General features: G+C 34.5%; 1 protein-coding gene across 3 annotated transcripts in view; it reads left to right on the forward strand.

Annotated features, from left to right (window-relative positions):
- Nucleotides 1–14,217, forward strand: part of LOC136843197 (metabotropic glutamate receptor 5-like) — a 549,708-nt gene that overhangs the window by 366,787 nt on the left and 168,704 nt on the right. For all 3 annotated transcript variants that reach the window (XM_067111270.1, XM_067111272.1, XM_067111271.1), the window contains exon 4: nucleotides 3,718–3,790. The gene's annotated coding sequence lies outside the window, so the exon portion shown is untranslated. The remainder of the gene's footprint in view (nucleotides 1–3,717; nucleotides 3,791–14,217) is intronic.

Raw genomic sequence — 14,217 nt, forward strand, 5'->3', positions numbered from 1 at the left:
TGAGAAACGGGACTTCCAGCTTAATATGTGAATGAATTCCTGTCGTATATTAAATTAATGAAATCAGGATTTGCTGTTCAGACTATTAGTCCATCATACATTATAGAGTAATTAAGTCAGGCACTCCCGTTCAGATTAATGTGCCGGATAAATAGGTCAGTATTCTCATATTTTAAAGATTCAGCCTGAAATAAGAGCGGGGAGACTTTTACGCGTGATGTGAAGCTTTTTTTTTCATACTTTTATTGGTTTATTTATTTGCTTCGCTATTGACACAATTCCGTTGATATTTCCTACGAAATTCTTATACAACTCAGAAAGCTGAATTTGAAAATGTTATATCGTTATGCGTCTTTGGAAAACATAGGGCTGAAATTATAGTAGAAAGTTTAAGGGTGAACAAAACAACAATCGTTGGAAAAGACGAAAATCTTACAGTCCTGTGATGAAAAAATGTTTTCAGGCAATTGTTAGATGTAACAGTGAAGTCGAAACATTTAAAGAATAATCATTACTCGAGGGATTCTTGGCCTCCACTAACACTTCCTTTTGCTTGTCATTCTTCGTGCCTTGCTCAGTGGATGCCAAAGAATCTTAAGGTTACATTATCTTCCCTTAATTACTTATCTGCAAGAAATATGCGCAATGATGACCGGTAGGTCACCAGGACAAGATAAGGTAACCTTCAGACTTGTTGGCATGCTATGTTCACGTAAGAATGTCTGTATATATATATGTATGTATACGGGTGTATTTGTTTATCTCGTCACATGCCAACGAGTATCTCTCATTTTATCTCTTTTTGGCTATCGTTAATTTATTAACTGTATAAAACAGAAATTTATTTTATATTTATTCTATCCTGGTACACTATTCGTCTAACTGTATAGTGAATATATGTCTACAAACTTTATATATATATATATATATATATATATATATATATATATATATATATATATTATATATATGTATATAAAATATATATGTGTCTATAAAAATATATCTTCCTACACAATGGTTATCTTTTTTTTTACCGTCACCATGTGCAGCTTCACATGTATTGCTCACTCTTTTCCTTCTATAAATCTATTTACTATTGTCCCGGGGACAAAACCTTTGTCACTGATTTTTTTTCACCGGCGCAGCATCCGCCCTTTATCCCCTGTTAAATAAAATCGTCATTAATGAAGGGTGAGTGCGGGCTTTTAGAGTTGGACCCCTCTCCTCTCTTGCTACGGGATTGGGGCATATTACTTTTTATGCGTTGCTATTGTCCTTCCAGAAAATTATATTACTGATACAGACGTAAATTTTCTTGGCTTTTATTATTCTCTACTTTCACTTTCAGTTGAGCGTATTACGTTTAGCTTTTTTTCCTTTTCTAGGAAATGTAGGAAGTATTTTTATTTTTATTTCATTTAGGTTCTTTGATGAAATCTGTTATGGATTCGACTCCGTTGATGGTTTTTCCAGACTTTCCTCTTAGATTTTTATTCCTGTTATTCATTTTTGACGTGAATATGTTACACTTTGGTGTTTCTTAATGCCTTTCTGGGAAATATTGTGATACTTTAGCAAAAATGTTCATCACAACTTGGTGGAAATTCTTTGATTTAACAGTGGGTTGGAAAATTTCATTTGTCAATCTCTTTTTCTTCGTTTTTTTTTTTTTTTTTTTTTTGAAGCGTGGGGATGCGTTTTGTAACTCAGTTGCAGTAATGGCTTTATGCCTTTATCTTGAAAAATATATTGAGATACCTTCGTTTGCTGACGGAACTGGGATTCAATTTCTCTACTTCTTTCTTTACAATACTTGTCATTGTATACACATCCGTCAAAATGCGTTGTCCTCTGTATCCTTTTACACCAACTTATTGTCCTCCTTTCCATGCACCTATCCACCATCTCAAACATTTTTGATCCATCCGTTCACCTGCACTTACATCTTGAAATGGTCATTTTCTCCATATTTCTTATTCCTTCATTTCCTCTTATGGCGCATATGCTACAGTAACAATTCATGTAAACAAATTCACCTTTTGGTTTCATCTACATTGAACATCAAATTTACCATCCATAAAGGAGAGTTGGCTCAACAATCCCTTCATACACACAAAGCCACCTTTCTAATCTTCTGTACACACCCTGTTGCCACACCTATTCCTTATCTACCCTCGTCTGTCATCCTACCATCATCAAATATCTTTACTCCCAAATACCGCTCTGATTCACTTGCCTACATTTTTCTATCATTCATATTAACAGTTATTTTACCATCTCACATGGTTTCCATGTACCTTCATAACATCTTTCAAGAACTTTCAAATACTTTTACAACTTTCTACTATTTTTCTCCTCTGTCTTTAATCAGTGCGATAATCACCCCTCGTAACATCAAACATTCTTCATTCCATCCACGACCCATTTTCTTGTTCCGCAACTATGAATCTACGGCTAGTTTTTTTCTTTTTTTTATTAAATGCATCACTCCATCCAGACACACTCACACAGACACACACACACATATACATATATATATAATATATATGTATGTATGTATGTATGTATGTATGTATGTATATATATATATATATATATACAGTATATATATACATATATATTGTATTTTGCCTGATAATTTTTTATAAATAAAATCTTTTTTTTTCGTGGGAGAGATTGAATGCTCTCTATAATTTCCCATCTTTACAGAAACCCTCTTTCTAACTTCTGATGTGCTTGAGCTAGATAGAAGTGCTGGGTCTCCCACCTACATGCACACACACACACACACACACACACACACACACACACACACACACACACACACACACTACCCTACCCTACCCTACATTCGAGCGAGTTACGTTCCGAACGGCCGTTCGTATCTTGAATTGCTCGTAAATTGGTCTTCACTCCTATTTAAGCACAGTGTGATATAAAGCCAATACAGTACCGTATTTTATAGAGTACAGTACTTATTGATATGCATGATGCATAAAATCTAAATAAATTATGATGATAATACAGTTGTATCTTCCCACACAATTTTGATTTACGATCAGGTTTGTTCATATCTCTGAATGTTCATATATATATATATATATATATATATATATATATATATATATATATATATATATATATATATATATATATATATATGTGTGTGTGTGTGTGTGTGTGTATGTATGTATGTATGTATATATATATATATATATATATATATATATATATATATATATATATATATATATATATATATATATATATATATATATATATATATATATATATATATAGTGTGAGTGTACGTGTGAATGTGTGGACACTTACTGCACAATGGTACCAGACAGATTGCCGTGACTTATGTCTTAAAAGCTGAACGATAACTGAAATACTTACTGATTTATCATCAGCTCTTCCTCTTTATTAAAAAGAGAAATGTTTGGTCGTGAAGTATGCAGTGATGAATCTTGACCTGTAAGGGTATAAATAATGATAAATATTTTTTACTAACTGTGAATATATAGATGTATATATCAAATCCTTAGTCTGTCATTTTTGTATATCAAAACCTTAGTCTGTCATTTTTCTTTTCAATATGATTTTCATGCATTACATTCTTCAATTCTTGTAATGTTTGACAGTTTTTCTGCTTCACGTTTTAATATCAAGCTTATAAAACTGAAAACCTATTACTCTTATATATTGCAGATCTGGCGGTCATTAGAAAAAGAGTGTGACCCTCTCTGAACCAAGCATTCTGGGTCTTGCTGGTCTCCATAAAGTAAGTGTGAGCTTGAGTAATGTTGCCTTTTACGAACTGTAAGGGAAAGTCCACACCAGAGTAAAATATGTCATAAACACACGTCAGCAACTTATCGCATACATATCATAAACAGGTTGAAGATAATTCAGTGACTGTTAGTGGAGAACGGTCTTTGGCAAATGCTGGATAATCGTAAGAAGCAGTGGGTGTTACTACCTATAAGTCGTTGACTTGTAGTCAACCTGTTTGTGATGTGCATCCGATGAGTTGCCGACATGTGTTTATGACATGTTTTACTGCAGTGTGAACGCACCCTAAGACATTGCTAAATGACTTTCACCTTACTTCGTTTATAAAGTACATTACAAATGATTTAGGAAACCTGCGCATTCTGCAGTGGAATTTAAAAGTTGGTCGACATCCATTAGCCATTACTTTCGCTGTGCAGTGAGCGGACTTTGCAATTTTACTTTACATTATATATAACTGCAAAAAGCTAATTAATCTTATGTAACTAACGGTAATCAATTGCAATGATGAGAAATTGATAAAATGTGTAGTTGTAAAAAGACTTGCTCCGTGCCCTTATACTTTATTATGTGCTCTTAATGATTTCTTGGTTTGTTTGTAAAATATCTGCGAAGCTTTGGTTTAACTAGCGTAATGATACTACTTAAAACTGAATAACGTTCTGAGACCCATTACAAAGTTATACTGGTAATATCTTTTTTGATCGTTCTTTGTATTCACTTTGTTCCTATTATTTTTTATGTTTCTTTGTATTATTATTGCTCATATTCCTCATATTTATCTTGTTCACTGTCACTTTCATCTTCTGTAACTTCGAAAAATTTAAAACATAATAGACACCGGATAGAGGAACACAAGTCCCAAACTGTCTCCTATATATATATATATATATATATATATATATATATATATATATATATATATATATATATATATATAATTATTATATAGCACTCCTTTTTATAACCGTAAACAAACTTTGCTCTGAATCTCTGCCAAAAAAAAATTAAATAGATAAATGGAATACATCCAATTTGTTCAATTGGTTGCCTATTAGTAAACGTGGGTAAAAAGATTCCCATTCTGTTCAGGTTTTTAATTACTGAGAATATTTTAAAGAAAGTGAATAATGATTCTAATTTTTCCAATTTGGAAAATTCCTCTTTAAATCTGGTTACACAAGATCATACTGGAGTAGGAAGTTCTAGAACCCCGCAGAGGCTCCGTGGTGACTAATCCTTAAACCCCCCAAACCGCGAAGAGGAAAAATAACTACCAAATGAAATTCTCCCACACTTTTTCTAACGCACCTGGTTAAGCAGATTTCCATCGATTCAATATTGTAGTAATTGTAAATAATTTTATAATAATTCCGTGCAATTCAGTAAAAAGAATTATAAACTTTGTGCGGAATTTATTTTAAAATCAAAGTTTGTAAAAAAAATGTACGAGCGTGATGTTATCAAAAAAGTTTCAGAGAATTATTCCAATGTTCTTTATCAATATTATTCTTCTCTCTGACTTGGCAGTTGCCAACGCAGTGGGCTAGTGACTAGGGATATGTCACAGCAGTGATCACACTCCTGCAGGAAAACAACGTAATAATGATGATCATTTTTACACTTCCGAAACGGTACAGTCCTAAGTAAAATCCTCCAAAATTAGTAGTCAGTATTCTTCTAGGCATTTTTGTAAATATTCCTCTATTTTCCAGTTAATCCAAGCATTATGAATATTCAAAACATACGGATAACATGCAACAACACGGAAATAATCTTTGGCAGATGTCAACTGTTAATTTTTATGGTAAATTTACCCCCATTCATCTGGTTTAATCCCATTTTGGTTGACAGTTTGAAGGGAGACAGGAGTAAAAAGTTAGCTACGTTGAGAGCTTGCGAGCGGACGGAGAATTTCCCATTCCCTCTTCCTTAAACTAATTCCATAGGTCTGTCTCTAAGTAGTTTCTGAAAAATAGCCTGTAAAGTGTAGCTTGCCGTACCGAAGTTAATTTTTGAGTGGTCCGCAAAGACGATGTTTTTATATTTTCGTTGTTTGTAATTCTTCATATTTCTTAACGTAATTGGTTTATATATTTTCGGTTTCCTCATTATTATTATTATTATTATTATTATTATTATTATTATTATTATTATTATTATTATTATTATTATTATTATTCAGAAGACAAACCCCTATTCATATGGGGAAAACCAAGGAGCCATTGACTTGAAATTCAAGCTTTTAAAGAACATGGTGTTCATTTGGAAGAAGTTACAGAAGACAACAGGAAATGCACCAAGAAGAGGTCAGTTATTTGCAAAGAACAAAAGGATAAATAAATGAATTAATAGATAAATAGATAAAATTAAGAATAAACTATTAAAATACAAGGTGAATTATACTGGCCTTCTCTGACAAGTATGGAAGCATATGCGTGGTTTTTTGTAATGAAAATGGGGCACTCTTCTCCCAAGCGGATTGCACGGTGTCAGTTTGTGCGGGTCTGCGTGTCTTTGAGTATGTGTATGTGTCTGTTCGCAGTATGAAAATCACACTGCAAACTTCATAATTCATTTTCCATTGATGTTCTATCCTTTATTATCACTGGAAACATTTTTTGTAACCTGTATGAATAATCAGCTTTTTGACATGTGGAACTTTTTTCCCGTTTTATGTCCCGTCCTTCCACATATCTCATTAGCTAATAGCGCAACTCGTTACAAAAATTTCGTTTGCGTCTTTTTCCCCTGATTTTTATTGTATTTGTTTTTTTTATCCTGCTTTTTTCCCTTCATCTGCGACAGGGAAGTCCCGAAATGTTTCAGAATTGCTAATAGTCGCTTGATGGAAAAATAATGTGCTCGTTCCCCGTGGACTCTGATAACGATATCTTGAAGGGCCAACTGGAAAAACATAAATGACTTCAGAAAATTATGTTATACGTCTAGTTTTTTTTTTTTCCTTGATTTCTTGACTTCCCTATAAACCTTTTGGAAATTCTGGGAGGAATTTGACCTTCCTTATGAAACGAAATTATAATCAGGTATTTATTTCCTGAAGAACTTGACTTTTCGTCCAAAACGAGATTATTTTTATGCATTTATTTCGTATAGTTTCGCTTTCCTTATGAAACGAGATGGTATTCACGTACTTATTTACAGAAAACTGGGTTTTTCGTACAAAACGAGATTATGTTCATGTATTTATTTCAGGACGAACTGGATTTTCCTTTTTAAAACGAAGTGATATTCATGTATTTATTTATAGGAGATTTGGACTTTTCGTACAGAACGATATTATTTTCAAGTATTTATTTCCCGGAGAATTGAACTTACCTTATAAAACGAGATGATATTCATCTATTTATTTACAGATGATTTAGACTTTTCGTACAGAACGATATTATATTCATGAATCTGTTTCCGGAAAAAATTAACTTTCCTTATGAAACGAGATGCATTTATTCACCAGAAGAACTCGACTTTCCTTATAAAACGAGATGATATTCATGGAATGATGTCTTATATTTCACGGCAATGGGAACAAGGAGGAGATGCCTTCTTCTGTTCATATGTTCCCCGTCGAGGAGATCGGTGACAGATAAGAAATACCGCCGCTACTTTTCACGTGACTCGCTCTCCGAGAAAGAGGGAAAAGCCAATGTCCCTATTACAAAGGAAAGGAATGGCTGGTATTCTCCTAATCTCTGTAGATGTTACTCTCCTTTCTCTCTTTTTTTTTCAGCCAGGAATCTTTTGCCCAAAAAGACACGGCTGAACCTCTTTATTGGTGTCATAACTGAAGTAGGTTGTTTATTGGGTTTCATCATGACTTCTTTTAGTTTTGTGTATGTGTGTGTGTGTGTTTTGATCTTGGTTTTGTTTCTTTGTTTATTGCGCTTATTTAACTGTACCGGTTATTCATTATCTCGATTTGTTTGATTGGTCATTGACCGATTTAATGTATAAAAACAATATACAGTATATATATTTATAAAATATATGAATATATATACATACATATTTGTGTATAATGTATATGTATGTGTGTATATATATATATGTATATATTTATATATTATTATATATATATATTTTATATATTTACATATATATATATATATATATATATAGAGAGAGAGAGAGAGAGAGAGAGAGAGAGAGAGAGAGAGAGAGAGAACGCTGAGATTTCCCTCGCTGTATTCTAACGTTGTTATCTTGATGAATAGGACGGCGTGTGTTATTTTTATTAACAATTTGTGCGCTCCTAAGATTTACAGTGCGATTTTTCTGCTGAAAGTGGACTAGAAATTATCACTTTAGTCCTTGACAGGATAATCATGGGGGAAAATTTTACCAAATATCAAAACTGTCTGCATATGTGGGAGAAACCTCTCTCCCACTCTCTCCATATATAAAGTTAAGTATACCTTAGTTTTGCCAGACCACTGAGCTGATTAACAGCTCTCCTAGGGCTGGCTCGAAGGATTAGACTTATTTTACGTGGCTAAGAACCAATTGGTTACTTAGCAACGGGACCCACAGCTTATTGTGGAATCCGAACCACATTATAGCGAGAAATGAATTTCTATCACCAGAAATAAATTCCTCTAACTCTCCATCAGCCGGCCGCGGAAATTGAACTCCGGCCCATCGACTGACAGTCTGAAGCTCAACCGACTCGGCCAACAAAGGGCTATTCTCCATATATAAATATATATATATATATATATATATATATATATATATATATATATATATATATATTAACTTTATCACTTACACAGTTGTTCTGTGCAATAACTCTTAGTCTTAGAAAGCTTGTAGCTTTTCCTGATTAAGTGTCTCTCCCAGATACCATCAGTTGTAATGAGATCGTGTTAGTATTATATATAAATGTATATATATACATATATATGTATATATATTATATATATATATATACATATATATATTATAATATATATTATATATTTATGTATGTACAGTATGTATGAGTGTTTGCGTGCGTGGCTTTGTTCCAAAGTTGCCTAGATCATTTTAAATTAAGGATCCGCATTATAAAAATTAAGTGGGACTTTATTTCTCCGGAATTATCATGTAAGTAAATATGAGCGCAGAAATTTCAACGTCTCAGAGATGATCGGCAAACTGATCTGAACGTGTTTTACAGCACTGAAGCCTGGAATATAACTTAAGCTTTGTGAATATGGTCCCTACTCCTTAGTGAAGTTCGAACGCTTTTTCATAAATTCATATCTTATATTCAATTTTTGTATTATATTTTATGCATCCTTAAAACAGGTTATTTTTCTATGTGCTTTTTAGTTTTCTGAAAAGAAAACTATTGTGCCGGCTTTGTCTGTCCGTCCGCACTTTTTTCTGTCCGCCATCAGATCTTAAAAACTACTGCCGCTAGAGGGCTGTAAATTGGAATGTTGATCATCCACCCTCCAATTATTAAACATAACAAATTGTAGTCCTCTACCCTCAGTAGTTTTTTTAAATTTTATTTAAGGCCAAAGTTAGCCATAATCGTGCGTCTGGCAACGATATAGGCCAGGCCACCACCGGGCCGTGGTTAAAGTTCCATGGGCTGTGGCTCATACAGCATTATACTGAGACCACCGAAAGATAGATCTATTTTCGGTGGCCTTGATTATACGATATACAGAATTGAGTCGAAGAAACTTCGGCGCATTTTTTACTTTTTTTTTTTTGCCACTGTTTGATCATTTTCATTCAGAGAAATTGCCTGTTACATGTCACCTTCACATTCAAAAATAAAGCAGGCGAAGCCTATCAGTGGTAGTTCAAAGGTAATGTAGAACACCCAAACACCTTACAATTTCCTAAACTATGAATTTAACTCATGATTGTTCTGCCTGATTAAGAACATTATAAAGAAATGTACATTGTATAAAATCTTATACCATGAGAAGGCGAGAGTATATCCGTAAAGGCGTCGGTATGTATGAATGTGTAGTGTACGTATTGAAAGTAAGGTCGACTGCAGTGATAACACCCACGTGCATAACGCTGTCAAGTATGAGCAATTAACACTACACTCCTTCGAAGCCTCTGAGTGATTAACCACCTGCCTAGTATTAATCACTCTTGCGCCCCCCCCTCCCCACTCCTACAATGCACCCAGTCCAGTAAACCCCCCCCCACCTTCCTTGCCCTGGTGACAGTATGCCTACACCCTCCCACCTATCTGCGCCACCTCTTCCTAATTACCTTTTTCCGCCGCCAGATGTCAGCTCATTCCTTTTGTTGGTTCTGGGTAATTACGATTTTGATTACTTGCGCTGATGAATAATTAAAGATTGATTGGTTGATCTGCGACTGGTACTTGGCGTCATTTCGTTAGATAAAGAAGCGTGTTGCAAGAACGCTTGTTTGTGGCATACCGAACGAGCGCTGGTATGTCCGTAATAATGCTCGGCTTTTCAATTGTATTCGTAGGCTTTCGCTGAATATGAATCAAATTCTGTAGATATGAGTGCCATTATTGCTGAATGGCTTGCATAGTCAAACAGTATGGATGTCAACATGTTTCATTTTCTTTTTTCATCTCTTCAGTTGAATTTTTCAAGAATACTCAACACTATTATTTCAATGCATTATCCACACTTTTGCCTGGAGAAACTCGCTCTTTCTTTCTCTTTCCAGATATAATTGAACCTTCCTCCTTCCCCTTCATTAGCCACTTCCTTTTCCTCCCACCACACCCGATCGGATCTCTCCCACCCACTCCCCTCCTCCTACACATTGCCTACACCCTCCCATCCCTCTGTCCCTACCCCTCTTCATTTTACCTCCCAGTCGGTGTGGTTTAGTCCTCGAATTTTCCAGGGGCGTGAATACATTGTGAGAAGGACATTATGGTTCGGGGACGGGACCTCCGAAGCCAGCCTTACCTCTATCGGGCCTCTTCCTCCACCTCTTCCTCAAACTTCCCCACCTACACCTCCCCCCCCCCACCAACAAAACCTCTCTCGTCGTCCCAGCCTTGTCTAGTTGCTTTTTACATTCCAGATTGCTTATATTTTTGTATAATGTAATTAGTTACTTTTTTCTGAGATGAGCTTTCAGAGCCCTAAACTTCTGCTAATTTCTTTAAGAACTTCTGTATACGTTTGAGGAATTCGTTATATCATTAGATTTTTCCAAGGACTAGGCCTATCTAATGTAAAGCTCAAGGAAAACTTTTGAATTTAAGGTTAGACGCAATGTACTCAAGGTAATTTCTGTTTTTAGTATTTTTGTACCATAAAAGTATATGGCCATAATCAAAGGCATTTCTTAGTTTTGAATTTATGAATGTTTTTAATAGCTTTTATCGGCAAAGGAAATGAATACCAACGGCATCTATCGGCGTGACGTCACTGGTTAATACTAGAAAAACAAAGAACTGCGTCAGTTGATCATTAATGGGCCTAATTTTATGTACGTTCATATATTGTTCTCCTCTAAAGTCAGATTAAAAGAAATTTATATCAAGTTGTTAAGGAGCTTGGGTACACTTGAGTTATCGTGTGTTTTGGATTAGATAGCAAACTATCAGAGATAAAATATCAGTATAGGTCCAAAATATTAGTAGAAACAATTGTGGACGACTTATTATAATAAAAAATATTGAGAAGATGGAGAGGGGAGATGCCATTATTCTTATTCTATTTATTATTTTTATTCAGAAGATGAACCCTGTTCATATGGAACAAGACCACAGGGGCCATTGACTTGAAATTCAAGCTTCCAAAGAATGTGGTGCTCATTAGGAAGTGAGAGAAGGTCAAGGGACATGCAGAAAGAAGAGATCTCACTTATCAAAAAGAAAAAATATATTAATAAATCAATAAATAAATAGATGAAAATGAATTAAAAGGCAAGGAGAGTAGCATTAGGGTAGTAATGCACCGTTGGTGTGATGAATGAAGGACCTCTGTAACCGAGAATTTCGACAGCGAGGCACATTTATTGCATATCTTATGGTGAGAACGGCTTCAGTGACCCAGGAACTTGTGACGCCAAGTAAAGTACATAAGTCATTGTTATGGGAAGTATGGTAGATGCTCTGTCCTTCCGTGCTGGGAGTAAACCATTACGTCGAGAATAATCACCAACTATTTTACTTCGTGATTTTTTTTTATAGATATCTCAAACAGGATTTATGGGAATTTAGACGTTAGAGGCTATAAAAAAAATTCTGCCAACCAGTATTATTATAAGGTTCCTACTTGAGCCTGTATACAGAATGCTATATTTTTGTTCAAAAACATGTTTGTTATTTCTTGTCCTTTTTTTCTCGAAGAGGTCTCCTCCCTGAGGGCTTCAATAACATTGAGAAACCCTTTTTGACATGCATTTGTAAAACAACTGCCTTTAGGGAAGATTCCATTCTGATTTGGACATTTATTGAAAACTTATGGAAATATTTTTCTTATTTGTAGCTTTACCTTTGTATGCATGTAAGTGCCTTTCCATTCTGTAAGAGTAGTGCATCAATTTTCGGTTTGTTCACACAATCCGAGTAAGATGTAATCTGTACATTTTATGACACCTGTTCCAGTACATTATTTTCATTGCTCTACTCCTGATACTTAAATGATAGTTATATATATATATATATATATATATTATCAGCTGAAGCCATAGGAAAAGCTTGAAAAGAAACAACAAAGTGCCAAGTACGTTCGTGTAATTAACACATCTTCGGGGCACAAGTGTTAATTACACGAAAGTACTTGGCATTCTATCGCTTCTCTTCAAGTTTTGCCTGTGGCTTCAGCTGATAACAATTCACGCGCTTTTTGTAATTTTTAATATTATATATATACACATATATATATATATACACACACACACACACACACACACACACACACACACACACACACACACCACTAAGAGGCCCGAATTCCGTAAGGAAATGAATGAAAAGATTTTCCTTGTCAGGTGGGATTCAAACCCATACTGCCATGGGCTATTACTTATTTCATTACACCACCCAAGACATTTATGTAGAATATGACCCGTGGTCTTTTATTGTCGAATGATTGCTTTTTAAATAAAAGACTTAACACTCATTTGTATGTAATTTTCTCCTCTCGTTTCTTTAGCTGAAGTTTGGCGTCGCCAAAGAACTACGTCTTTATGAACATCATTGTAACAGTTACTCTAAAATGTACTTAAGAATAATTGTGGTAGGAGGAATGACAGAGGAGAAAAAACGATATCAGAGGTGTACTGGCAAAGAAGCAATTCATGGCCAAAGAACGATTTTGAATATATTATGGAGACAAATGGCACTCCAGGGTTAGGAATATTTTGTGCAATAAATGTTGATGACATACAAAAAATGATTAAAACTTAATATTTTTGGAACTCATGAAAATAGTAAAATAACTAAAATATAATTTTCTTGAAAAAAAAATTACGGGTTATTGTCATCAAGAGCGAAGTTGTAAGAACCGAGTTATTACGGACGAGGGGAAAGTTACGAGAATTAATGCAACCAAGAGCAAAGTTCGGAGAGACTTAATATTTACGAGAGTGATGCTGATGAAATTCCACGTGAATAAGGCAAGAATGTTCAAGAATGTTCGCGTGAAGGATGAAGGGGTGAATTATGTTCGTTTCCTTACGTATTTCGGAACGTGGAACTTTCAGTGGTGCAAAGACGGTTCAAGTGTCTAGTCACAGTACGAGAGACGCAGGAAATACGACAAGAGACTTGGAAAAACTTTCGGAATTGAGAAAGTGCGTCAATAGAAGGAAACTTTTGTGTATGATATAATTGAAAGGGAGCGTCTGCAGAGTTCGTCACAAGTGAAAGTCCGTTGAGAGAATAAGGAATTACAGGAAATGAAAAGAATGTATGATAAGAAGTAAGCAGAAATGGAAGTTTTCTGGTTAGTATACTTGGAAAAGATACGCACACACACCCTTGCATTTACGTAAGCATGTTATATATATATATATATATATATATATATATATATATATATATATATATATATATATATATATATATATATATATATATATATATATATATACACAGTATATATATAATATGTATATGTATATATTTTTGTGTGTGTAAGAGAAATAATCACTTCTTCACACCTTCCTTTTTTTTTATACCCTCAAATAGTAAGTCACAAATACCATTTAATTTCGATTTCACTTTAACGTGGAAAGAAGCCGAAGGGGAATTAGGCCTGTGTATGACAAGTATATCTGCCATGACAAGTAATCGAACCTGTTTTATGAGTTTTATACAAAGGTGATAGTTGATTTATTTATTTAGCTGTCTCATGGCTGCGTACTGGATAGGCCCACTGTCAGCCATGTATCAAAACCCAAAAGGCATTGGTTCGAGTCCTTGCCGGGGCAGATGCACTT

This window comes from Macrobrachium rosenbergii, chromosome 11 (assembly GCF_040412425.1).
Source record: "Macrobrachium rosenbergii isolate ZJJX-2024 chromosome 11, ASM4041242v1, whole genome shotgun sequence".
NCBI lineage: Eukaryota > Metazoa > Arthropoda > Malacostraca > Decapoda > Palaemonidae > Macrobrachium > Macrobrachium rosenbergii.